Genomic DNA, 27,614 nt, shown 5'->3' with positions numbered 1-27,614 from the left:
CTCAGCAATTGGCGGAATGAGAGCCGTAATAGCACCACCCTACCCCTCGCAGCACATGACAGAAAAACTGCGCCCTAAGACAGCGTCTGATAGCCTTCGTACAGTCCAGCTGCGGACATACCAGTCCAATACAGGCCCACCCTGACGCAGCCACCCCCCAGTGCAAATTGTCCTATGAGACCTGGTCTATCGGCAATGCAACACAATAAACGCGCAATCATCAAGTCTCAGTAAACTCAACATACATAATAGGCAAAGGTGTCCGCTGATAAAGGAAAGTTTAGTGTGATCAGTGTTTTTGCAGGTAGAGGAATGGGCCAGCCCAGTATCAGGAAGCCGAGCAACAGTCCGTGATTGTCCGCCATTCGCGAAGACCAACCGTGAGATCACTTAAGCCACCTCCTCCTGCAGCACGTCCTCACCGTCCTGCGCCATATTGGAATCCCTTTTACGTTTTTTCTGTTTTTTGGCATAGTCCATGGCTGCCTTAGGGGAGGCAAAGATTTTGTTATCTGAGGGAGGCCCAATCCGAAGCCTAGCCGGATACAGCATGGCGTAAGGGACATTTTCGGCGCGTAGAAGCTGTTTTACTGAGGCGAATTCCTTACGCGCTGTTTGCACCGCAACTGTGAAATCTGGATAGAATTCAAGTTTATTTCCCTGATACTCCACAGTCCCTTTTTTCCGGGCAAGGCGCAAGATAACATCTCGGTCTCTATAGTTGAGAATACGGGCGATGACAGAGCGAGGCTGTGCCCCCGGCACCGGCCTCTTCGCCAAAGAACGATGTGCGCGTTCCACAATGAACACATTCGATAGTTGGTCAGCCCCTAAAATGTCCACCAGCATGCGCTCCATAAAATCCTCCATTTTACCCACATTCGTGGATTCCGGCAGGCCCGTGACGCGGATGTTATTGCGTCTGGACCTCCCTTCCAACTCCTCATTCTTAGCCTGAATGACCGCTAAAACTCGCTCCATATTAAACACTTTCGTGGTCACCGTGGCCAGCCCATCCTCGGTGGTAGACACCCTTTGCTCCACCTCGCCCATGCGTTCATTTTGCCGGTCAAACTGCGTCGCCATGTGGTCCAACCTATGGTTAACCGACTCCATGGTGCCCTCTATGGATTGAAGTGTCTTTTGCATCGCCATCAAAGTGGCTTCCAGGTTAGGGGTGCCACCGACCGTCCCGGGGGGGTCATTGTCTGTAGGGCCTTGCGAGGATGACATTGCCGTCTTTTTAGCGTCAAAGTTTAGCTTGGGTTGGTTTCGCTCAGGCCTGCCCATCTCGAGACTCTAGGTCTTCCGACCAGCCCGGCGGCTGTAGGTCAAGGGTGGTCCCTCAGTGTTCCACTCTGTGCAGGGCCTCCAAATTACAAGGACCAGTGAGGCCGGAATGCACCTGACCCCCCCTGCCGCCTACAAAATGCAGCCGCCCATCAAAGATCCAAAGCGCCGATCCACACCGGCCAGGGCCTCTCTCCCAGTTTGTGCAGCAGCCCAGCCAGCAGTCGATTATGCAGGCAGCGACCCCCCACTTGTGTGCAGCGTTCAAAAAATGCTCCCCGAGATCCCTCTCAGCCAGAGCAGCCGCTCCTCCCGCGCCCACGCCAGTGGCGGCTCGCTCGGCGCGGCCTAGTGCGGCCCAGTGCCACCTCCGCAGCCCCGGGCTAGCGTAGAGCCCCACCTCACTCACCGCTCGCAGCAGGGCCGAGCTCCGGGCCTCGAGGTCCTCGCTCCTCTGCTCCTCGTCTGGGCCCGCTCTCTCCGCCATCGGCTCTCGTCACAGGCACCTCGCCCGTCCCCGCAGATCAAGGGGAGCACCGCAGTTCAGCGAGGTGGCTGCCGGCCTCAAGCCACAGGACCGCCCACCTCCAGAGCCGGCTCTGGCGTAGCACCGCACCTCCAGGAAAGCAGGTCCAGCGTCCCGCTCGGCGGCAGAAAGACGCCTCACTGCTCACCGCACCGCTGCAGCTGTATATTCCCGTCGGGCTGGGAAGGCGTAGCAGCAGGATTCTCAGGATAAATGAAGGATTTTACACGGTCTTGGCAGAGCCTCACATATGTGCGGCCATCTTGCCTGGCGCCCTCTAGCACCGCCAACACTGCTGCAACCTCGTATCAACAGCAGAATGCTCCTCTAATCTGAGTATGGAAGTATGTGTGTATTTATAACGACCATGTTCATGCTTCCATGTCGACGCTCCAGCTGAGCTGACATTGTTTATTGACTCTTTGATAACAATGTAGCCTTTATGGACGAAATAACAAATAACAACTTTTACATAATGTGTGTTGAGGCGAGACCTTGTACAAAATGTTCAAGGTGTCGGGAAAGTGTACTTACAAAGTGATTTTGTAAGCAAAGTGGGTTCAGAGAAACAAACCCTGCACTTTCATGAGGCCAAATGTGTGTCACAAGTGATCTTGTGAAATAGAAGGTAACTTAAGAAACGTGTAGATGTTACAATGGCAGTGTTTCTTCCCAGGCCTAACTAACACACCCTAACAAGGAAAACATTGCGTGAACCAACCTGAATGTTTGAGTGGGCCTCCCTGCACCCTGATAATCACATCCGACATTCTGTATCAAAAAGAAACAAGAGAGTATGACTGTTGCTCCTGGTCACCCTAACAAGGGGGTCATGGCAGGAGCCTACCCGAGTGTTGGAGTGGGTTTTAATGCAACGCTGTAAGCCTATCTAGTGTGCTGGGCCAACAAAAAGTAAGTACTATTGCTTGTGGTCATCCCCGCAGGGAAACCTCTCAGGAGCCAACAGGGGGTCCCCCTGTGCTCCACAGTGACGCTTTTCACCGGTGAGTATGCGCAAGGCCATAGCCCCTGCTTTAGCTGTACTGCGAGTGAGGAATGACCACTGGTGCTTACACTTCCTGTGATCTTCTACTGCCAGGAACCAACAAGCTCACTGAGAAATCTATGGTCAGTTCTTCACCAGTTGGGTAGGGGAGGGAAGTTTCTGTGTTACTGGAGGGCAGAGCTGCATCCGCACGCAGTCCACACACTCTGGAGATTCCCTGGTGCGACTGGAAGATCCACAGGTGCTGCACCAAGGCCCTGCCACCCTGAAACAGGTAAACCTGATCTGATTTGGGCCTAAGTTGACTTGAGGGCCAAAAACTGAAACAGAGGCTTAAGTGCAATGTGAACTCAGACTGAATGCTCTACACAGTGACCTACAGCTTGTAAACACCTCAATCTGCTTGTACCTTCACTGTAAGCCTGTATCTGTGATTTCTCCTTGCTAATTATGTTATTGCCTTCTGCTGAAGAACCTAATTATCATCCTGTGCCACTGTCTATATCCTTTTTGTGTAATATTGTGCAGTGGATATTAAAGTACTTTTCGTTGTCATAAACAAACACTGACTTGAACTGTTATTATTTTGCTCCATTTGGATAATTGTTGAGGACTAGGTCTCTGTCGTTTACACTACCTCCCGGGGAAGCCTTGGACTGCTCATCCTGCTATCCTGAGAGTGAAGGGCTGAAAGGATGTACTAGGTGCTTGGTTTTGATTGCCCTAGTCAGTGGAAAGCAATGGTAAAAGGCCTCTGACTGCTTGGTTGGGACCCAGTAGCCCCAGCTTGCCCCGGGACCTCTGAAAGGGTTCTGACATAGACTAACTGGGAAGTCAAAATGATTTGTAGTTATACAGTATAATAAAAAGACTGCAAAGTGACTAAAGGGAAAACAATATTGTCCAGTTTGGACAGTGACGTGAAGAGGAATATTAACACTAACCCACTAAATATTCCCCTCCCTAATAAAAAGATGAGAAATATTTCAGTGCTGAACGCCAAAAGTAACATTGAGGTGTACAGGCCCATTTTATCAGTGAAACAATATCAACATTGTTGTCCCACCTCGATTGCCCTGTGGTGACTGCTATATTAATTTGATGAACTGTAGTTGCTGTATAATAGCATATGAAAAGTCAACCTTGTGCTGAAGAAGGCCAATATGAAATCAATAGGAGTCTGAAACCATATAGATACAGTCCATAAAAACGCGCAAATCTTTTGAATTTTAATAAGATGCATTGATTAGACTGCATTCCAAGGGTTTCGATTAGAAATGTAGTTGATGCGAGTGAATGAGTTGTGTTTTATATGTTTTTTGCACCCATTTGTACATGAGTGGAGTCATATTTGCACCTTTGTATTTTTTGATAAAGATATGTATTGTTTTGATCATTTTATTTTTTAATGATTTTTTTAAACTAAATGGTATGTCATTATTGTTTTCTTTTTACAATTAAAATGCAATAGTGAACTGTTATAAAGTCGAACGACTGCTAATAAAACATTCTGATAATTGTTTTAATCTCTGGAGGGGGCCTATAACGATGCAAGGCGCTGTAAAATGGTGTCCAATTTAGTGTCCAAAGCTGACAATAATGCTGCTTGAAGCATGTCTAGTGAAAAAGCATTCAAGTTCATAGTTACGGGGTGCGCAGCTGGAACTGGCTGAGGACCGGTTTTCTTGCTACGTTTGCATGGGTCCCCCGCCAAAGGGGGCTTCGTTTTTGCATCTCCTGTACTCGGGCCATTACTAAGAGTCTTTCGTAGTCCAGACCTGGAAGCTGGAACAAGAACTGGAGAAAGAGCAGTTTGCTGGGTGATAACTGTCGGAGAAAGGGGAACAATAACACCCAACCCGTGTGTCAGCTGCTCGACCCGATGAACCGCAGGAGCCTGGGGCTGAGTTGAGGTATCAGCTTGTGGTGGGGTTGGCAAGATCAATGCAGGGCGGTGCACAGGTGAGAGAGATAGTCGTCTAGTGATCAGTTCAATCTCCTTATCCTGGACCCCCACTGCACGCTGAAGGAAGACGTCCATAGTGCAACCAATGGGTAAAGGCTCTTTACTTGTGCGACTGCCCATTATTAGTATATTAGTATATCAGGTAGCCAAAAATATGATGAAGGCAGATCAAACGACAATAGAAATACAGAAGTCCAGTCTGACTTGACCAAAATACTTTGGGGGACCAACTCCTTGACCAGCAGCAGACTAAAAATCCAGCCTAATAGTCAGTGTGTGAATAGGGAGTGATAACTCTAAAAGAAAGGGTTAGCTCCCTACCAGGACATCTGCAGTGTTGTAATTAAATGCATGAAGACAAGGGATGTATATCTTGAAGTTGGAGTTATTAGCTAGGAGAAAGACCCCAAACGATGTTCTTGCCAGACACAGCTGGGCCAACTGTCAATGATGCCACAGAGATGACATCATGCTGGAATGTACAGTGCATCACAAAGATGTGCCATTCCAGCCAGCATCTCAATAAAATATAACACATCTCCCCATCTTACAGTAAAACAAAACTAAGAACGGAACAGTAACAAAAATAAAGATATAAATACAGCTATATGTGGAAAAAAAGTTAGGAAAATGATGAATGAGAAAATTAGTAATATGCATGAGAAATAAAATTACACTCAAGCAACATAGTCACTCAAATACGCTGGAACTCTTCTTTCTCCAGCCCCCCCTCAATACACGAGATGAACCCGCAGACCCATCTACCTGCCTTGCAACCATACCATCTTCATCAGACCCAGTGGCCTCATCAAAGGAAGAGGGAACAGCAGACTTTTCTCTTGAAAATTCAGCATCAGTCATCAACATCCAGGGTGAACAAACATCAGATTCGGACCTATGCTCAAAATTTCCTTCATGATTACAATCTAGCCTTTGATATAATGCCACAAGCCTAGGGCTCCCGGTTTTATGGTATTTATTTTTTTCACACTTCCGTCTGTATTTATCCATATTTATATTTTGGTCATTTTACCTGTATTTATCCACATTTATTTTTGACACAAGAAAAAAAAACACTAAAGCTAGTATTTTTCGACATTTATTTAAGTTGACATGCACACTTGCACTAGGTTGTTTTAGCTGTTTTTTTTAAATTGGAGCCTATGCTAAGTGCACTTTACTTATTGAAAATAACAATGCCTTTTATTTCTGTTTTCAAAAACGAAAACAAAAATAAAAGGCTTTGTTATTTGCAATGTCGATAGCTCGAACTAGCGTAAATGCGAGACCTATTGCATTGCAAATGCTTGTTTTTATTACATTGTAACTGGTGCTGATGTAAAGCATGCCAATACCTTCGGGTCGAGTTTACGCTATATAAAATTGAAAATAAAACGAAAACCACTTCTGACAGATATCATTACTGATAGAAAGGTAAGCGTGAAAACTAAAGTTACACTCACTTTAATTGAGATATGCACTCCTTTTGAGAAACACACACTATCATCATTTAAGAGAGCACTAGCCAAAACGTGCAATGATGGAACGCCATGTTTTGGCACCTACTGGCACACTATTGGACCGCCACATTTAGTATCAAATACTAAATAAGGTGCATTAATAAGAGTTTAGACCCGAGTCAGGAGGGAGAGTCCCGATTTTGTTAGTTAAAAAAAGCCCTTTATTTTGGTTGTCTCCCGCCTGACATTGCCTCAATTTTAATTTTTCTAAATCCCCCACTTTTATCTTCTACCTATATTGTTAGCATGTACGCAGAAATTCGGGGAACAGCTGTAACAGACACAAAACGTTCCTTGCACACTCTGACGTTCAGTGCACAGAAGCAGCGCTGTTCTTGCTGCTTGTGGAAAGAATAGGAAATAGACTGTGTTGGTAATTACTTTGTTGCCATCAGGTTTAGCTGGAGGTGTGGGGGTTTCCATTGTGGACAGGCGCTTGCATATGAAAGGAGGCAGTGCGGGGCCGAGGCTAGAATCAATTGGCTTTTGAAAATCTGCATTCTTTTAGAATTGATGCTTCCTGAGCGAGGAAATGAACACCCTTGAAAAAACTCCGACCCCAGGTAACGAGACGTCTTGATAGCAGGCAAGCACACTCACATCTGGCGCAATGTCAGCTTTCTCGGTGCTATGTGCATGCATGCCAATCAGCTGCCAAGCTTTTCATTGAAGTGGGTCATTAGTACACACATAAGCTGTAAAGCGCCAACGTAATATTGTGAAGCCTCGTTTAATATGGAAGACCCTTTGAAATAGGCTGCTTGAATTGCTATTGCAGAAACTCTGATATCCATGGGCCTTTCTGTCTAAGTTATGCACAAAAGTGAAAGCATTCACCCAATGCTATTTTTTTTTTTAAATCCCCAACTTTCATCTTCTATTGATATTGTTTGCATGTACGCAGGAATTCGGGGCACAGCTGTAACAGACACAAAACGTTCCTTGTACACTCTGAGGTTCAGTGCACAGAAGCAGCGATGTTCTTGCTTCTTGTGGAAAGAGTAGTGAATAGACTATGTTGGTAATTACTTTGCTGCCATCAGGTTTAGCTGGAGGTGTGGGGGTTTCCATTGTTCACAGGCGCTTGCCTATGAAAGGAGGCAGTGCAGGGCCGAGAATGGGCATAGGCTGCTTGAACTGTTTCCTCTTTGACTAAGTCAAAAGCAGATTGCTGTGATTTGCCCCAAACAAATGTTTTCCCCGTCCCAAATTCTTTTTCAAAGATTCAGTCTTGTGTGCGAAATCTAACACAAATTTTGAATAATATTCTACAAGACCAATACAAGATCTCAACGAGTCCCTGTCATGTGGCACACATGCATTCACAATGGCACTAAGTAGATTTTGTTTAGGTCTTATTCCCTCCTTAGTAACCAAATGCCCCAAGTACTCTACCTGTTGTGTCATGAACCTGCATTTCTCCTTCCTCAGAGTTAATCCAGCTTTTGCAATCTTGTCTAATACGTTAGCAAGAGTTCGATTGTGTTCACTGTCATCCTTGCCAAATACAAGGATGTCATCCTGAAACACAACAGCCTTATCAACACCTGAAAGAATGGAGTTCATTAGTAGCTGAAAGACACTCGCAGGAGAACATAAGCGAAATGGCAGCCTGCAATCTGAAAAGTGCCCTCACCAGTGATGAAAGAAATGAGAGGTTTAAACTCTGCACTGAGTTCAACTTGGTGATACGCACTTCTCATATTAAGTTTTGAGAAAACGTTTGCACCAATAAGCATCAAAATTAGTTCATTAATGTTCAGCAAAGGAAATTTGTCTATTATAACATTTTCATTTAAGCTCCTCAAGTCCACACAGAAACTGAGGGATCCATCAGCCTTTTTCGTGATGACAACTGGAGATAACTATTCAGCCGCTTCTACGGGTTCAATCACTTTATCATCTAGAAGTTGCTGAATGATCTCCTTCACCTTTGCCCTGGCTGCCATTGGAACTCTCCTTGCTGCATGCTTAACAGGAATGGAGTGTTTCTTTAGCTTTATGACATGCTGATAGTTCTTAAACTTACCCAACTTAGGTTCAAATACAGCATGGAATTCCTCTAACAATTCATTCAAACTCTGAACATTGCGCTGTATGCACACTCATAACAGGAACCTCCACTCTGGGATCCACTTTAATATTCAAGTCATATTGGTGTGGCCAACCTAGAATTGGTGGTCCTTCTTCTGCCACATAAACTTTGCCAAGAGTATCTTTTCCCTCAAACACAATCTTGGCTTTGATATATCCCACCACACTAATATCACTCCCTTGATAGGCTTTTAAAACAACATCTGAGCTTGAAAGAGAACCATTAGGCCAGATTTCTTCATAAACAGAAAGTGGGATAATCGTGTAGCGCAAGCCAGTATCCACCATCAATGAAACTGTCTTTCCATACATGTCAAAGTCAGCTTTTGACCATGTTCTCCTCTTTTCCAGTCTGTCTACATCTGCAATAGTAACATTATCATCAACAACTACTACTCTCTAAGTAGACTGTACGTCTTTCACACACCCAATTTTTTCTAATTGCTGTTTGCACATGCGTGCCAAATGTCCTTTTTTCCACATTTTAAGCATTCCTTTCCAACAGCACAACATTGTTTGGAATCCGCAATATGGTAGCTGCCACCACACCTGAGGCAATGTCTACCTGCAAATTTTCCAGGTGGCTTACTTGTGTTCTTTTGATACTTATTCTTATTACCCGAACTGGACAAGTTTTGAACTTTATTTTTTATAGCACAAACTCCATCAGAGTCATCTTCCAGGACGGCGACTTCTTTTTCTTTGCTGCTGCTAGGATTGATTTTCATTTCACGCATGCACTTATCTGATTCTTCAACAACCTTTGCGATGGCTATGGCATCCTTTATCGTAGGATTGCTAGATGTCCACAGTCTTTCCTGTGTTTTTTTACAACTGCACTGAACAATTAACTGATCTCTTATCATCTCTTCTTGCATTGCACCAAACTCGCATTTTGCTGAAAGTTCTCTCAATCTTGCAACAAAGTCATCTATACTCTCATTTGAACATTGTGGTTGCGTGTAGAATTTGTGCCTTCTCATGACAACATTGACATGTTTTGCAAATCCTTTTTCTAATTTTAATACTGCCTCCTTGTAGACATCTTCCATTTCTTCTCCCGGTGGAAGATACTTAAAAACATGCTGCCCTTCCTTGCCCAAGTAACCTAAGAGCAAAGCTTTCTTCCTTACTGCAGGAAATTCTGTGCAATCTAAAGCAACAAGATAATTCTCAAAACAGTCCATCCAATCCTCTCACTCTATAGGAGGTTCACCTGGTGACATTAGAAAAGGAGGAGGTATTACTATAGCAGTGCTTACATCCATATTCAGTTTATTAAAAGCACTACTCACTTCCTCCTCAAGATGGGAGCAAACAATAGTAGATTTCCCTTTTCAGCCTTGAATGTTTTTTCCAAAGGGAAAGTGCCAGCCAATGAGAGCGCAGATAACAGTTCGAAGAGTAATTATATCAGTATCACAGCACCACTCGTGGACTACATTAGCCTACCACGCTGCTCTTTACTTTGCCATTCGAAGGTGAGTTTTAATCATCAATAATTTCTTTTAATCTTTCAACCGCTTAATGATGTAGCTATTTTCACACAGCTCAAACTCTCTGCGTCATTAGTATGACGAGCATACTTCGCCGCAGGCTCTCGTTGTATTCTGTTTATCTATGAATGCCTTGCGTTCCACACTATTGGTCCACCGTTACCTGAGGCCATAGATTAGCTGCACAGCTATTTAACGGGTTCTTTTCTCGATGATTTGGCTCATTATCAACTCCTCAAATGATGTATTTAGCAAAACTATGCTTTTCCGACTACAGTCTATGTAAACGTATTTTCTTCACCATGCGCCTTAATGTCAATCTCCACGGCAATACGCTGTAGATTAATTAGACTTCACAATTCCAGGGACCACATTACTTCGCAGTCTATTTTCCAATAAAGCAAACGTTCGCGCTGCGACTTATAACTCGTTTCTGCACTCATGCTGCAATTGAAATGCGCTTAATGGAATACTTGTCAGCTTGCAGCTCGCTGCTCGCACCATTAGTTTTAAAATGTCAATAATGAAAGTAGCTGAATAATAATGCGATCAGGAAACCTCCGGTGTCAGTGCGCTTTATAAATGCAGCTTAACATTAACATTAACAGAAGGTGATGTCAGTTATGATAATGCTTTAGCAAATTTGTGCATTGTTCTCTTACCACGACATGAGTGACAGTGAGTTTACTTCCCTCCGTGAGTAATTAATCCACTCTGCAGTACGAGTCTTGTGCAGTATTCCTCGTATGTACTGCCTACAGGGTGTCTCTTCCTCTCCCTGCAGATGCTCATCACAACGCTGCCATCCACGACGAGTTGGGTTCCTCTTTTGGGTTAATCCTTCGCCAACACCATGTCTTCTCTGTGTCTGGCAAACATCAAAGCGTCGCCACAATTGTTGTAATTAAATGCATGAAGACAAGGGATGTATATCTTGAAGTTGGATTTATTAGCTAGGAGAAAGACCCCAAACAATGTTCTTGCCAGACACAGCTGGGCCAACTGTCAATGATGCCACAGAGATGACATCATGCTGGAATGTACAGTGCATCACAAAGATGTGCCATTCCAGCCAGCATCTCAATACAATATAACACGCAGCTTAAGTGAGGAGAGATACTTGACTTGGAGAGGATACGCAATGGGTGATCCTGCTGGGAAGAAACAGAGCCAAAATGGAGCCAAGAGAGTGGGCCCTCCTCCGGTCTCGGACAGGTGCAGACGGGCCCGCAGTTGGCCCGGGCACCCCTGCCCCCATCACGCGCTGCAGGATCCCTGGCTGTCAGTTAAGCGCCTCCTGGCTATAGAGTGAAGTTGTGGAACACTGGACTGCTGTTTCTTTGTTACTAGTGCTGGTGGACTTGTGAGTTAGTGGCTATACACACTGGAGTGCTTTCTACTATTCTGTCTGCGTGCGCTGAAGCACTTTACTCTGTCTTTAATGAAGCACTGGAGTGCATTTCTTATGTGCTCATTTTGTGTAGGAGCACCTTTATTCCGTTTTTTGGCTTTAAGCACATTCATTTCATATATCCAGTCCAAGCCAGGAGCACTTAATTTGGTTCACGAGTAGATGTGCAAGCAGCACATACCTTTGCTTTATATACTTAGTGACACCATAGCTAAGTATTCCTTAGAGGAATTCCTTATCAGCCCCTGTACAGAGTACTATAGGTACCCAGGGCATAGGTGCATCCAAGAACTACCAGGGGCTGCAGCATATCTTTTACCACCCCTGGCTGGCCATCCAAAATGACACAACTGGCTGATCACTCAGCTGGGGCAAGGTGGTGTAATCACCTCTTGCTTAGATATAGAATACTTATGTCTAAACCTATATCTGGACACATATACACCTATAAGTCACTCCTATGGCAGGCATTAACAATCCTGGAGGCAGAGTGCTTGGCTTCATGTGAGATGGTGCTCTAGCATGAGCTGAGCCTGTCTGCAGCTTTCGGAACCATGTCCTTATAGCTGTTCTGGGATATTGCCATACCATATACTCTTAAGTGCATTATGAACCTCGAGGTTCAATGCTAACTTTGGTTTGGCTTTATCAAAACATGTTGTGTAAGGTGTCATACGTTTTTGAATACTACCACCTCACCAGTCCTGGCGACGGGGTAGTATTCCAACCTTCTAGAGGGAGAAGACATGTTACTTTCCTTAAACGCGGTTAAATCTAACCAGAGCCTCAGCATCACAAAATAGATGCTGCTGCCACAGACACAAGTCTGGCCTCCTGCTGCTGACCGAAACTCCGGCAGGGGAGGCCTGGATAAAAGGTTTCCTGTCACAGGGAGGTGTTACACCACCCCAGACAGGAGATAGTGGATTGGGGCAGGGAGGGCTGAATGAAGCTAGACACTGCCTGGGGCACACAAGGTGTCCCATGCAAAGTCTAGTTCAAACCGGTGCTGGGGCACTCCAGCCTCAGCTCTGGTGCGAAACTGGACAAAGGGAAAGGGGTGTAACCACCCCCTTCCTGGGTCCCACCCATAGGAGGGACCTAGCAGGAGATCCATCCCCTAGATTTGGAATAAAGGTAGGAGCTGTGCCATCAAGCATTAGATCATCCTGACTGAAACTTTGATATGAAACTCTGGACCCTTCGACATCCTACTCGACGTAGAAGACTGAAGAATCTCCCTTGTGGTCAAGGAGTGGCCAACCTGTGAAAGCAGACACCATCAGCGCTCAAAGGTTTTCTTTGCCGTTGCTCCCTCAGGAGCTCGAACAACAAAGACCAATAAGACCTGGACTCCCAGACTTCCAACAGCTAGATCCACAGTCCTAGCAAAGCTGAGACCCGTGGAAGCAACGTGAGACGTGGGACCGGCCATCTTGGAAAGCCAGCAAAGTGCTTCCTGTGCAGCTCCTGAGGCACCTCGAAGCTGTACATTGGGGTTTTAGAAGCCCCAGCCCGAGCAGCCTGTGCACTGAATATCACCTCTCCACACTCACTGAGTGCTGCGTGGGGTCCTTTTGCACTTTTCCTGCTTGATTCATTGTCCGGTCACTTGCCCATTGGCTAGTGGCCTCTGTGACAATGATACTTCAAATTTACACTGCTGGTCTGGTTGCTCTAGACTGGCCCAACTCCCCTGAAAAGGAGCTACCAATCTGACCTTGCTGGTCCGATCCAGAAGCCATCTTTGATTCTCAGATTTGAGAACCGACACCGCCGACAGCGAGAGCCTTTATATAACAGCCTGTGTTTAACTCCTGGTTGTCATAGATACTTCCTGGTCCACGTGGCAGCAGAGACAAACTACTCCACATCACCTGATCGCAACCCAACATCGCCTGGTTCCTTCCTGGTTCCATCCTGGTCACTGGCTAGTGACCTAGACTCTGTCCCCTCTGCTTTCAGGTACTCTACATCCTCGATCAACCCTTGGATCCAACCGGACTCTTCTCTCCTGGTCGCCTGCAGCATATTTTCCTCCAGGCTCCATAGAACTCCACGACGAAACACGACGCACTTTGGCACCTCTGCACCCGCTTCCTGTGGGTTAGGTAACGAGAGTACTCTGGTGCTCCTGTAGTGGTTTACACCCCTAGTGTTCTAGTTTTAAGTGGCTAAGTTCTAGTCCAGTAGGAAGACTCCTAAAACAGTAACTTTCAAATTTTTAAGCACCATTGACTTGTATGGTAAACGCGGTTGCCTATAGACACTGCACCCGCATCCTGTGGGACTCCTATGTCCTAACCTTCATTAGTCCAGTGTAGTACCAGCGATTCTCAAGGCCCTAGGCCTTACCATTGTTCGGGACATGATTCTTATACCACTATTTTGGTATATGGTTTGAGTGGCCACCAGGGCCTATCCATATTTGTGCAACTTTTGTATGCTATATGAAGTTCTTTGCTTAATGCTTGTGCTTCTGTGCTAATAAGGAGTATAGGGGATTATTCTAGTAATAAATACATATATTTTATAATATATAACTTGTGTGGTGTCCTTTCATTTGATATTAAAAGGATTGCATATGGTAAAACAGCTGGCTTCACATGCCCCCTTGAGTTTAGCTTAAGACTGCTTTTGTCCATGCTACCACTAGGATAGCGGGTCTATAAGGTTGCCTTACAACCAATCATCATAAGGGTCATTTGGACTGGTGCAAGGTGCTCACTAGAATTAGTGATCATCATATACCAGGCCAACTTCTCACAATTGGGGATTAAGAAGCCCCAGCCCCCGAGCAGCCTTTGCACCGAAGATCACCTCTCCACACTCACCGAGTGCTGCGTGGGGCCCTTTTGCATTTTACCTGCTTGACGCGTTGTCCGGTCACTTGCCCGTTGGCTAGTGGCCTCTGTGACGACGAACCTTCAAATTTTCACTGCTGGTCTGGTTGCTCCAGACTGGCCCTTGCTCCCCTGAAAAGGAGCAGCCCATCAGACCTTGCTGGTCTGATCCAGAAGCCATCTCCGATTCCTGCGTGGGTTGCATTTGCCAAGGCCTGTTGACTCCGATTCGAGAACCGACACCGCCGACAGCGAGAGCCTTCGTGGGACAGCCTGTGTTCACCTCCTGGTCATCGTCGATACTTCCTGGTCCACGTGGCAGCGGAGACAAACTTCACGACGGCACCTGATTGCAACCCGACATCGACTGTTTCCTTCCTGGCTCCATCCTGGTCACTGGCTAGTGACCCAGACTCTGTCCCCTCTGCTTTCAGGTACTCTACATCTTCGCTCCACCCTTGGATCCAACCGGACTCTTCTCTCCTGGTCGCCTGCAGCATCTTTTCACCAAGGCTCCATAGAACTGACGAAACCCGACGCACTTTGACACCTATGCACCCGCTTCCTGTGGGTGAGGTAACGAGGGTACTACAGTGCCCCTGTAGAGATTTACATCCCTAGTGTCCAATTTTAAGTGGTTAAGTTCTAGTCCAGTCGGAAGACTTCCAAAACTGCAACTTTCTAACTTTTACGCAACATTGACTTCTATTGGTGCACGCGGTTGCCTATAGACACTGCACCCGCATCCTGTGGGCCTCCCCCGAATTAACTTTTGTTAGTCCAGTATAGCCCCAGCAATTCTCAAGGCCCTAGGCCTTACCATTGTTCGTGATGTGGTTCTTATACCACTATTTTAGTATATGGTTTGAGTGGCCACCACGGCCTATCCAAATTTGTGCAACTTTTGTATGTTATATGAAGTTCTTTGTTTAACGCTTGTGCTTCTGTCCTCATAAAGAATACAGGGGATTTTTCTAGTAATAAATACATATATTTTATAATATATAACTTGTGTGGTGTCCTTTCATTTGGTATTAAAAGGATTGCATATGGTAAAACAGCTGGCTTCCCATGCCCTCTTGAGTGTAGCCTAAGACTGCTTGTTTCCATGCTACCATTTGAATAGCTGGTCTATAAGGTCGACTTACAACCAATCACCATAGGGGTCGTTTGGACTGGTGCAAGGTACTCACTAGAATAGTGAACATCATATACCAGGCCAACTTCTCACATTGGTGTGCAGCGGTTGGGATTTGAGCTTGCTGTTGTTTTACCAATTGTAATCTTTGACAATATCATTTGAAAGATCACATCAAGTACCATAGGTACATATAAACAAAGCTTTAAATACTTAATTTCTACTGAACGTAGTGGTTGTAGACCAAGGGGCTTAGCACACCCTGACTACAACTCCTAGAGAGGTTCAAGTAGGTAAACACTTAGTGTAGGTAGGTGCACACACCCACACCTCACTAGTCATGTCTGGCACAGGTGAACCAGCCAGTTCTCTACCTGTGGAAAGTGACCCTCACAAGGCACCCTCCAGCTATGAAAAACTCTGCTTCAGAGAATTGAGTGCCTTGTGCACCTCAAAGAGGCTGAAAAAGGGTCATAACCCTACCATCCTAATCCTGATACAAGTCCTAGAGACAGCTGATTTTGAGAAGGTCTCCGCAGGCCCCTCAGGTAATACAGGAGAAGGAGCCCCCATAGATGATGAGACCATCACCCCAGAAGTTGAGGAGATAGATGGAGATGATTCAGATGTTCAGGGGGATGGCCAAGTTCAGGTCAGAAGACTTAGCAAGGCTAACCTAAGCTTACATGGGGATGGAGAAGGATTTCACCCCTCCAGACCTAATAGTAGGCTTCTCCCTGGCAATAGAAGGGACAGATCTCCTTCCAGGGAGTCTATCCTCTCTACTGCCTCAAGGGGTTTTCAAAGGGGAATGACTTCCCCTCAGAGAAAAGAGCATGAGGCTAGGATGAGAGCTGTCCAACTTCAGATAGAGAAAGAGGAAACAGCCCTAGCCCAAGCTAAACTGGCTTTAGCAAGGGAACAAAGATTACGTGGATTAGATTCCACTGGTGGCAGCAATATCCCTAAGGATAAAGACAGGTCCTATGATCATAGAAACCTGAGTAAGATTGTGCCCCCCTACAAAGATGGGGATGACATCCACAAATGGATGACTGCTCTGGGGAGAGCCTGCATGGTACAGCAGGTCCCTCAAGATCAGTGGGCAGCAATCTTGTGGCTTTCCTTCTCAGAGAAAGGAAGAGATAAGCTCCTCACTGTTAGCCCTGAGGATGCTAAAAACTACACTGTCCTGAAGAGTGCTCTTATTGATGGGTTTGGCCTAACAACTAAGCATTACAGGTTGTTGTTCAGAGATACCCAAAAAGCTCAGACTCAGGACTGGACTGATTTTGTTGATTGTGCCACTAAGCCTCTGGAAGGTTGGTTGCTTGGTAGTAAAGTATTTTTTTTAAACAAACTTTATTTGTGAATGTACAATCATCACATTGAAGTGTACTCTTTATGGCAACTTTATAGTACAACACGTTTTTCATTTTTCTCCCCAACTTCCTCTACATTCGTAACATCCCCGTCTAGTACATAACTTCCCATTTGTGCATACAGCAGGGAGTGACTCTGTTCACTGCAGGGTTTGTGTATGCCCACCCACACGCTCCCCAACTATCCCTCCCCCTCCCTGCCAACTATGGTGCTCCATTTCTCCTAGCCGGTCCAGTTTTTTCTCCCCCGCTTTATCCACTCCCCTCCAGAAATATTGAGCCGCGGAACTACCAGCCGCCCTGGTGCAGTCCGTGCGTCCGTTTTAATCCACCCACTTCCCTCATGGCCTCAATGCAGTCAGGTGTCCTGGGACGGCGGCTGGTCCTTGTCCGCCATTTCCAATAGCATGACCTCCCAGTCCATCGCTAGTGGGGCTTTCCTCCTACCACCGTCTTCCTCCTTCCTGAGGGCTGCCCCTTCTACTCTGCCCCACTTCATAACATCCGTACGCCATGTTTCTATCCTAGGCGCCCTCGTGGACTTCCACTGCATAGTGATTTTCCTAATCGCTAAGAGGAGGCCTAAGTCTACAAATCTCAGTTTTGGTTTTAAAGGCTTAGGGCGAGGCTGAGCGCCTGCCAGACAATACAACGCACCCACCTTCACTTGTATCTGGGTCACCTCTCGTAGCGTCTGGCACACCTCATTCCAGTACCCACCCTGCCTCGGGCAGGACCAAAGCATGTGGAGAAATCCAGCTTCGTCCGCCCTACATTGCGGGCACTGGTGGGAGGCAGTAGGGAACATCTTATGGATTCTGACCGGGGTGAGGTATGCCCTGTGGAGTACCATGGCCTGTATGTACTTAAATCTCGCATTTGGAGAAACTCTCTTAGGGTGTTCCAGGGCCATCCGCCAGGTTGCGTCGTTGAGCTCCTCTCCCCTATCCTGTGCCCAGGACTCTCTCAGTGCGTCTAGGGAGAGTGCGGCGTGAGTTCTGATCTCCGTGTATAACCACCTAACCAAGTGTCTGCCAGTCCCCATGTAGTGTATCAAGTGCACCAGTTCATGTTGTTGTGGGTGAGTGCGCTGCGGCGCCCAGGTCGTTCTAATGTAGTGAGAGACCGTGGCATGTAGCTTGTAATGTCTATCCGAGGTCCCTGTCACGTGTACGAAGGTGGGGTAGTCTAACAGTAGGTCGCCTCCATAAAAGCTGCCCACGCTTTCAATTCCGCTCGCCATCCAGTCTCTGAGGGCGCTGTCGGTCAGTCGTCCCTGTGGTGTGGGTATGCCCAGCAGTGGGATGTTGTCTGCATAAGGCTTAACCACGGACGCATAGGCCAGTGCCTTCCTCCAGCATAGAAGAGCAGTACGGAGCAATGGGTGGCACTCCTGCGGGATCTTGCTACTGGGCAGCAATAGGGCGTGAAGATCGCCCTGTGCTAGTCGGCCTTCCGTCCATCCAATTTCTTGGAGATTTCTACCGGCCAGCCAATAAGACAGCCATTGGAGTTGGCTGGCGTAGAAATAGCCTTGGAAGTCCAGTGCCCCCAGACCTCCCCTGGAGGTGCTGAGTTGTAGTTTCCTTAAGCTGATCCGCCGTCTGCCCGTCCCCCAGATAAGGGTGATCACAGGGAGTTAAGGGAATCAAAGGTGTGTCGTGGGATGCATACAGGCAGATTTACGAAGTAGTATAGCAGGCGTGGGAGCATCACCATCTTCGCTATTGCGATGCGTCCCATGACAGACAATGGGAGCGATGTCCAAAAGCCAACGCTGCCTCGAAGGCCGGTAATAGCCCTGGAAATATTACGGTCCAGTTGATCCTCTGGTCTCCGGTATATGCGGATTCCCAGATATTTAAAACTCGTCTGAGCAACCGGGATCGTATAAGTGCCGAACTGCAGAAAGGGCGGGCCGGGCCTCTCGTGGAAATAAAATCCAACCGGTTTGTCCGGGTTAATGGCCAGGCCAGAAGCCGTCTCGAATCGGCGAAAGGTGTCGCTTAATCGTGTGTGGTCGGCTTCTAAATCTCGGAGGTACAGTAGCATGTCGTCTGCGTACACAGACAGTATATGGGATGTCCCTGCTACTGGCACTCCCAGGGCCTCGGCGTGTTGGCGAAGTGCTATGGCCAGCGGTTCCAAAGCCAGCACGAATAGCAACGGGGACAAGGGGCATCCCGGTCTAGTGCCCCGGTGGATCAGGTACTCAGCCGACACATAACGTCCGGTCCTAGCCCTGGCTGTAGGAGCCGTGTATAACAGCCTAATCCATCGTATGAGCAGGGCTGGAAAGCTGAATCGGGCTAGGGATTCGAACATGAAGGGCCATGAAAGCGAGTCAAACGCCTGCCTGAGGTCTAATGCGAAGCACCCTGCCCGCGTCATCTCGACTGGTGACGCTGTCATGATAGCGTGTAGATGCCTCGTGTTGAGGGAGGTACTGCGCCCCGGGAGGAATCCACACTGATCGCAGTGGATAAGCGTGGTCAAGTGTGGTTGAATACGTAGGGCAATGACCTTACTTAGGATTTTATTTTCCGTAGCCAGCATAGGTAAGGGTCTATAATTCCCGATCTCCAGGTTATCTCTGTCCGGCTTAGGGATGGAGATTACTATGGCTTGCATCGTCGTTTGCGGAAGATGACCCTTCTCGTAGGCCTCCCCGTAAATCCGTTCCAGTATCGGTACTAGGATATCGGCATAGGTTGAGTAGAACTCCACCGGGAGTCCATCCATGCCTGGGGTCTTATTTTTGTTTAGGTGTGCGATCACGGCTCGTATCTCATGTTGGGTGACGGGACCTTCTATAGATTCCCGTACTGCCGTGGTCAGCTGAGGAAAATGGAGGTCCTCCATGAAGTTAGTTACATGTGTAGGGTCACCTATTCCTGTGTGGGCGTACAGAGCATGTTGGTGGTCATGGAATGCCTGGTTGATGTCAGACTGTGTGTGCACTAGGTCCCCCCTGTGTTCCGGATTTGAGTAATGACCGGGGTGTCCGGCCTGTCTCGGATTTATCGGGCCAGCAACGCCCCAGAGCGGTCCGCCTCCGTATGTTATTTCTGTAAGTAGGTCTTGTAATCAATGTTGCACAGTGTTTCTAGTGTCTCTGCGTGTGTAATATTCTGTTCCTGTAGAGCCTGGTGTTTTTCTGGGTCTAACGTCGCCTCCCGCTCAAGTTCTGATAGGCGGTTCTCCACTTTACACAGTTTCTGGTGGATTTCCTGCCTAGCGCCCACCAGCTTCCCAATCGCCTCGCCCCGCACAACCACTTTCATCGCATCCCAAACCACTAAGTTGGAAGATGCAGTGTCCCAGTTCTCCTCCCAGTACCGTGTTAGGGCCTCCGAGATAGTTGCCTTGAAGGGGCCATCCTCTAAGTGCTGGGGATCTAGCCACCATGTTGGGACCGGGGTCGGGACCCTTCCCCAGACAATCGTACATTGGAGGGGTCTGTGGTCCGAGAATGTCTTCGCCAGGTATTCAGGGGCACTCATCGATGGGGTCAGCGAGCGGGTGCAAAGGAAGCGGTCTATTCGTGTGTGCAAGCCGTGTACCGGTGAGTAGAAGGAGTACTCTTTGTGTGTAGGATGTACCTCCCGCCATATGTCAGTGAGTCTCCAGCCGTCTACCCACGCCCTAAATGTTTCAGTGAGCTTGGCTACGCCGGCCGCCTGCAGGGGTGGGTGTGACCTGTCCAGAGTCAGGTCCAGCACCGCGTTCCAGTCTCCCCAAGCACCCAGGGTATGTCCGTCCACGTGGAAAGGGCTCTGCCTACCGTCCGCAGGAATGATTCTTGGTCGTAGTTCGGGGCGTAGATACAGCCCAGAATGATCAGTCGTCCGTCTAGGGTCCCCTTGACCAGGACATACCTGCCCTGCTCATCTACCTTCTGCTCTATTGCATTGAATGGTGTCCCGTGCCGCACCCATATAGTGGCCTCCCTGGAGAATGCCGAGTATGACGTGGAGTATATAGTCCCTCTCCATTTCTTCCGCAACTTTTGCGCCTCAGAGGCCGTGAGGTGCGTTTCCTGTAAAAAGGCGATTTGTGTCTGCTGTCTAAGTAGGTAGGAGTGGACCCTATGCCTCTTCTGTACCGCCCCCAGCCCTCGTACATTCCAGGTAATAACCCTGTACTTTCCCTTTTGTTCATCCATGGTCAGCGGGCGTGCGAGTCTTTCTCAGGGGTGGTCTGGTGACTAGAGCGTCGGGGAGCTGAACCAAGGAGAGTGCACCTAAAGGAAAACAAACCTTTAACCTTTCCAAAACAAACCCAGCGCAGCCATAAAACATGGCCGAGCCCAACATTAACATTATGAACACATATAACCAAACATTTGTGCCTTCGCTATGGGGGGGGTTGACCCAGCACACTTGGAGTGATCGTGTTACCAGTTCCGGTCTCCGCCGGCTCAACGGTAGCCCGGCCGGGCGCTCACTACCGGAGTAAAGTACAGTGTGATAATATGCAGCATCAGGATACCCAGCATTAGGCAGCCTTCATTCATCCCCCGTGGCATCCGGTATAGCATCGTTTCCAATGGACATGGAGTGTACCAGGGAGTGGGCCAGTAACTGTTCTTCGCCCCTCTTTACCACCCCCACCCTCCTGGGGTCACCAATGGATACCACCATCCAGGGCTCTGAAAACATTATATCAAAAGGATACCATACGTGAGCTGCTACAGAGAAGTTGGTGCAGGAGATCTCCCCTGGACTAGCTGTCTATGAGGTCATCCGCAGCTCTAGGGGTTATCGTTGGGAAGAGCAGCACGCTGTTGTCGGAGTCCGAGTGACCAGTGTTATCCTCTGATTCAGTGTTTATTATCGCCGGGTCCTCTCTGAAGGAGCCCAAAAGGGAGATGGCCGCCCGACGTTCATCTTGCTGAAGTGTCCTCGATGGTCCGCGTTCCGATTTTCCTCTACCAGATCCAGACGAGGAGTGGTGGCTACCTCCCGAATTTCTGTTCAGTGCTCCCGCCAACTCTCCCTGAGATGCCTCCTGGCTGCCGTCCAATCCCATCACCTCAAGCCATTCCGCCGCGTCCGCTGGGCTCTCAAAGAAGTGCGATTTCTTCCCCTGGATGACTTTCAGGCGGGCTGGGAAAAGCAAGGCATACTTCAGGTGCGCGCTTCTCAGTTTCCTCTTCACTTCCATGTAGGAGGCCCTCTGTTTTTGCACCATGTTCGTGTAGTCCGGATATAGTGACACCCTCTGGTTTTCGAACTGGATGGTGTATTTCTCGCGGGCTTTCCGCAGTAGGGCGTCCCTATCCCGGTAGTTGAGGATACGGACAATGAGAGTGCGAGGGGGGTGCCCCAGCCGAGGCTGACCCGTCGGGATCCTGTGCGCTCGTTCCACACAGAAGTACTGGGAAAGTCCGTCCGTCGCCACATGCTCTCTGAACCATTGTTCCCTGTATTCCTCCGCCCGTGGTTCCTCGCTGTCCCAGGGGGGGTTGCTCAGCTTGTACCTGCCCTTCAGTTTTGACCGAACTCGGGGTAAACACAAAGGTTGGATCTTTAAGTAAGGATTTTAACGAGGGTTTTATTGGTATGTAGGTCTTCTTCTGCATAACAATTAAAGAGTTCAGGGAGAAAGAGTTTCAGTCTCTTTTAAAGGGAACGAAAACAAAGTTCAGTAACTGGGTGTTCCGGGTACTTCCGTCGATACCATACGGGGTTCCCGCTCTTTCTTGAGGAGGGTTTCCGGTCTTGGCTGTTCCGCCGGTAGCTGAGGTCTTCCTCGTCGGGACCGCAGAAACCCAGAAAGCAAAAAGGGAGAAACTAACGGTTACTGGGACGTCCAGTATAAACAGTGGAGGGAAGGGGGAGTGAAGGGAACCAAGTGACAGTGAACTTTAACTAACGTCACGTAGTGCTCTCAGTGCTCGTGAAGGAAGGGGCACATGGGACGCTAAATACACTCGGCAGCGGTTATCACTCGGTAGGGACGCTACTCCGTCCCACCCACCCCGCTACTCGGCCCCGTACCTTGTTAAGCCACGTTCCTCCCTCGGGACCGTGGCGGGGCGATGCACCGAAACGTTGGCCTCCAGGCTTGATGATATCAGCTGGGCTCGTCTGCGCTCCGTCCTCCTCCGGATACCCACTCGCGTTGTTCCTTCCTCGCTCCTCACCATCTACCTCCAGGGAAACGCCGTCCGTCGAAGATGAGACACTTCTGCCTTTTGACGTCGCTCCGTAGAAGGGGGGCGGGGCTGCGCCAACCTCGTTGTTCCAGTTAAAGGCACCAGGACCCGTTTCAGGTGGTATCCAGCAATCGTCCTGTTTCTCTCTCCAGTCATTCTCTGGCAGCTGTGGGGACAATGGGCAAGGTTAGAGGGGAGCGGCGGACCACCACTCCGGGTCATTTTGGGGTTCTCCTAGCACCCCGTCACATACCTCCCCCCCTGGCTTCTCCCGATTGGGGAGAGGAAAGACCCGGGACAGAAAGTCTGCGTTCCCATTGTCTTTGCCTTTGCGATGCTGCACAATGAATGAGTAGGGTTGCAGTGATAGAAACCACCTAAGTACTCTAGGATTCTGGCTACTGTTCTGGTGGATCCATCTCAAAGGGGCATGGTCCGTATGGAGGACAAATTGGGTGCCTTCTAAATAATACTTTAACTTATCAATGGCCCACTTGATGGCCAGGGCCTCCTTCTCGATAGTAGAGTAGTGGCACTCTTGTGGAAACAATTTCCGGCTTACATACAGTACCGGGTGTTCAGTCCCGTCCTCTCCAACCTGGGACAATACTGCACCTATCCCCACATTAGAGGCGTCTGTAGCCAGTATAAAGGATTTTGTGTAGTCAGGAGATAGCAATACCGGGGCTGTAGTCAGAGACCTCTTTAAAGACTGGAAGGCTTCTACAGACTCCTGGGAAGGATTTGTGAACCGTTTGAGCGGGACTTCTTTTCGTAGGAGATCTGTTAGGGGAGCAGCTGTCTCAGCAAATTTAGGAATGAACCTACGGTAGTACCCTACCAGCCCTAGAAAGGCCCTCATGTCTCTTTTAGTGGCGGGGAAGGGCACCTTCTCTATTGCTCTGATTTTTTCGTTTTGGGGAGCAATGGCCCCGTCGCCCAAAACATATCCCAGGTAGTTGACCTTAGTGAAGGCTGCTCTTGACTTTTTCGCATTAATATGTAGACCAGCTTTCCGCAAGGCTGAGAGAATGGTCTGCAAGTGTCTCATGTGTTCATTCCAATTGTTGCTGTATATAACAATGTCATCCAAGTAAGCTTAGCTGAAGGTGGTGTATGGCCGCAGTACTTGGTTCATGAGATGCTGAAAAGTCGCTGGAGCCCCATGAAGGCCAAATGGGAGGACAGTGAATTCATACGAGCCTTCGTCTGTAATGAAAGCGGTCTTCTTCTTGTCTTCCTCACGAAGAGGCACTTGCCAATACCCCTTCGTGAGGTCAATGGTGGTGATATAACGGGCATCTCCTATCTTCTTCACCATTTCATCTACCCGGGGAATTGGGTAGGTGTCGAAGTGGGAAACTGCATTTAGCGCTCTGAAATGCAGAATCTCTTCAATCCATCTGGCTTGGGGATCATAATGATCGGAGATGACCAGGGACTCTGGGACGGACGTATCACACCCAATTGGAGCATCTCGGAGACTTCCTTCCTTACAGCTTCACGGCGAGCTGCCGGAATTCTGTAGGGCCGTTGTTTCACTATCTTTCCTGGTAAAGTTTCAATCCGGTGTTCTACCAGAGTGGTTCTCCCGGGAGTATCAGAAAACACATCAGAGAAGGGGGCCAGTACCTCCTGCAACTCTTGTTTCTGTTCGTTGGTTAATTCGTCATTCACCACAAGCTGCTGTGAGGACGACTGTGACGTCGCTGACGGTACGCCCATGTGGTTGTCTTTAGGAGGGGGCCCCAACCACTCCTTAAGTAGGTTGATGTGGTAGGTTTGTGTTTTCTTGGCAGTTATCCTTAACCGGTATGTGGTTTGCCCTATGGCTTCAATTACTTGATAGGGGCCTTGCCATTCACTCTTGGAACTGTTGCTGATGGAGGGTAGAAGAACTAGATCCCACTTTCCTACAGCAATCTTGCGTAGCCTCTTCCCCTTGTCATAGTTCTTTTTGTTTCTCTCTTGTTGACGGTCCAGTGAGGAGTGAGCTAACTCCCTGAGTTTCCCCAGCTTATTTCTCAGCTGTGTCGTATATTCCAGCATTCCTTTCTTGTCTTGTTCTTCCTCTGTCTCCCACATTTCTTTGGTCATTTCTAACAGTGACCTGGGAAGGCGGCCATACAATAATTCAAATGAAGAACAGCTGAGGCTGCTCTGTTTTTGGGATCGGATCACAAAAAGGGCCAGGGGTAGCAACCTGTCCCAGGAGGGTCCTTCTGCGCTCAACATCTTTTTCAAGGTCAGTTTTAGGGTCTGATTGTATCTTTCAACGAGACCATCCGTCTGAGGGTGGTATACTGAGGTCTTCAGATGTTTGATGTTTAGGAGTTTGCATACTTCCTTCATTAACTTGGAGGTGAAGGGGGTTCCCTGGTCGGTGAGGACCTCTTTCGGAAAACCCACCCTAGAGAACAATTCCACAAATTTTTCTGAAATGGCTGAAGTCGTGGTGGTACGTAAGGGAAAGGCTTCCATGAACCTGGTGGCGTAATCGACAACAACCAAAGCGTACAGGTGACCTCGGGGAGTCTTCGGTAGAGGGCCTATGAGGTCCATGCCGACCCTTTCAAAGGGCGTTCCTATTATCGGCATTCGCTGGAGAGGGGCGGCCGTTGGTCTTTGCGAGTTTCTTTTTTGGCATATCTCGCATTTTGCACAATAGTCCTGCACATCCTTATATATTCCGGTCCAAAAGAAATGTCGGAGAACGACATCCGTGGTTTTCTCCTTGCCTGTATGCCCGGCCGTTAGATGTGCATGGGCAAAGAATAAGACCTGCTCTTTAAAGGACTTTGGAACCAAAAATTGAAGATCCCCATCACTCTGTGCTTGTCGGTACAGCAAGTCTTTCTTGATCAAGAACCTGGGATATGCCGGGCTGGTAGTACCTTCGCTAGCGTGGGCGCTTTCCCAGGCGTTATATAATGTCCGGTCTTCAGCCTGCGCAAAGCGGAAACTCTTGTCTATAACCCACGGTTCGGGGGAGAGGTAGGTTGCTTTGGGAGAGGGAGACGGGGTCAAGGTTTCCCTAAAAAGTGAAAGGAATTCAGGGTTATCTGTCCCCAGAATCATGTCCTCTGGTAGGGAGTCCACCACCCCCACCCTGACCTGGAAAGGGTCTCTCTGGGGCAAGTACAGTGTTAGTTCAGCTACCGGATATGGTTTTACATCGCCATGTACGCAGCGTATGTAAACTGTGGCCGGGGTAGAGAGCTGTTCAGGTTTAACGAAGCGCTCCTGGACCACCGACTGTTGGCACCCGGAATCTAGTAGAGCTTTTACCATGAGTCCGTTAAGTTTCATACTCATATAAAATGCGCTACCCAGTTCCGCCGAATACATCACGGTCCTTGGGAGGTAGCCAACTTCCATGGGCTCTTCGGGAGTTTTTTTCCTAGGGCACAACCTGGCTATGTGGCCCCACTCCCCACATTCGAAACACTGGGGCCCCCGGTTCATGGGGGAGATCATTCCGGCTGGACGGTACCGCAAAGCTTCAGTCCCTACTTTGGGTTTCTTGTCCGGCTTCCCCGGGACTATCGATTTCTGAGATTTTTCTGTTTTGTCGGCATCCCATACTATCGTCCGGGGCTGGGCTCTGGCGAAATGAGACGCCATCTCAATGGCTTGGTTAACGTCCAGACTGGCATGTTGACGTAACCAACGCTGGGTTGCATAAGGCAGAGCCTCCATAAACTGCTCCAAGTATACTTTGTTTAGTATTTCTTCCTTGGTGCACACATCGGGTCTTAGCCACTTGTCGGCAGCCATCCTTAGTCTGAAGAAGAGGGTCTTCGGGTTCTCTCCGGGTGCTCCCCGCTCTTTTCTGAATTTCACTCGATAGGCCTCCTGATCTAGGCCTAAATGGTCAAGGATGACTTCCTTAATTGTCTTATAGGCGGTGTTCCCTAAGGGGTTCGCGGCTTGATAGGCCAACTGGGCCTCACCAGTGAGAAGAGGAGCCAAGAAAAATGGCCACTTTTCTTCAGGCCATCCCATAGCCCGGGCTGCCCTCTCAAAATTGAGGAGGAAAGCGTCGGGATCCTCTCCTGTTATGTATTTTTGTAGGGCCACACCTGCGTGGTGAGGGGAGACTTGGCGTACTTCTCCCGTGATGACTTGTGTGGGAGGCGGCACATTCTTAAGGCCTTCGAGTTGGGCGGTAACGGTGGATTTAATCAAGTCTCTGTCTGCTTGGGCGGACTGTATTTGTTGCTGTACTGCCCATTCGAGCTTCTCCTGGCCTTTAATGATGTGGTCAATAAGGGCTTCCATCTCGTTTTGGCAGATGGTTGGTGTTTCTGATCCCACTTCTGACACCAGTTGTCCCAGGGGGGGTTGCTCAGCTTGTACCTGCCCTTCAGTTTTGACCGAACTCGGGGTAAACACAAAGGTTGGATCTTTAAGTAAGGATTTTAACGAGGGTTTTATTGGTATGTAGGTCTTCTTCTGCATAACAATTAAAGAGTTCAGGGAGAAAGAGTTTCAGTCTCTTTTAAAGGGAACGAAAACAAAGTTCAGTAACTGGGTGTTCCGGGTACTTCCGTCGATACCATACGGGGTTCCCGCTCTTTCTTGAGGAGGGTTTCCGGTCTTGGCTGTTCCGCCGGTAGCTGAGGTCTTCCTCGTCGGGACCGCAGAAACCCAGAAAGCAAAAAGGGAGAAACTAACAGTTACTGGGACGTCCAGTACAAACAGTGGAGGGAAGGGGGAGTGAAGGGAACCAAGTGACAGTGAACTTTAACTAACGTCACGTAGTGCTCTCAGTGCTCGTGA

The sequence above is a fragment of the Lissotriton vulgaris genome, chromosome 3_1, assembly GCF_964263255.1.
Source record: "Lissotriton vulgaris chromosome 3_1, aLisVul1.2, whole genome shotgun sequence".
Classification (NCBI taxonomy): Eukaryota; Metazoa; Chordata; class Amphibia; order Caudata; family Salamandridae; genus Lissotriton; species Lissotriton vulgaris.
Note: the sequence above shows the minus strand (reverse complement) of the source record.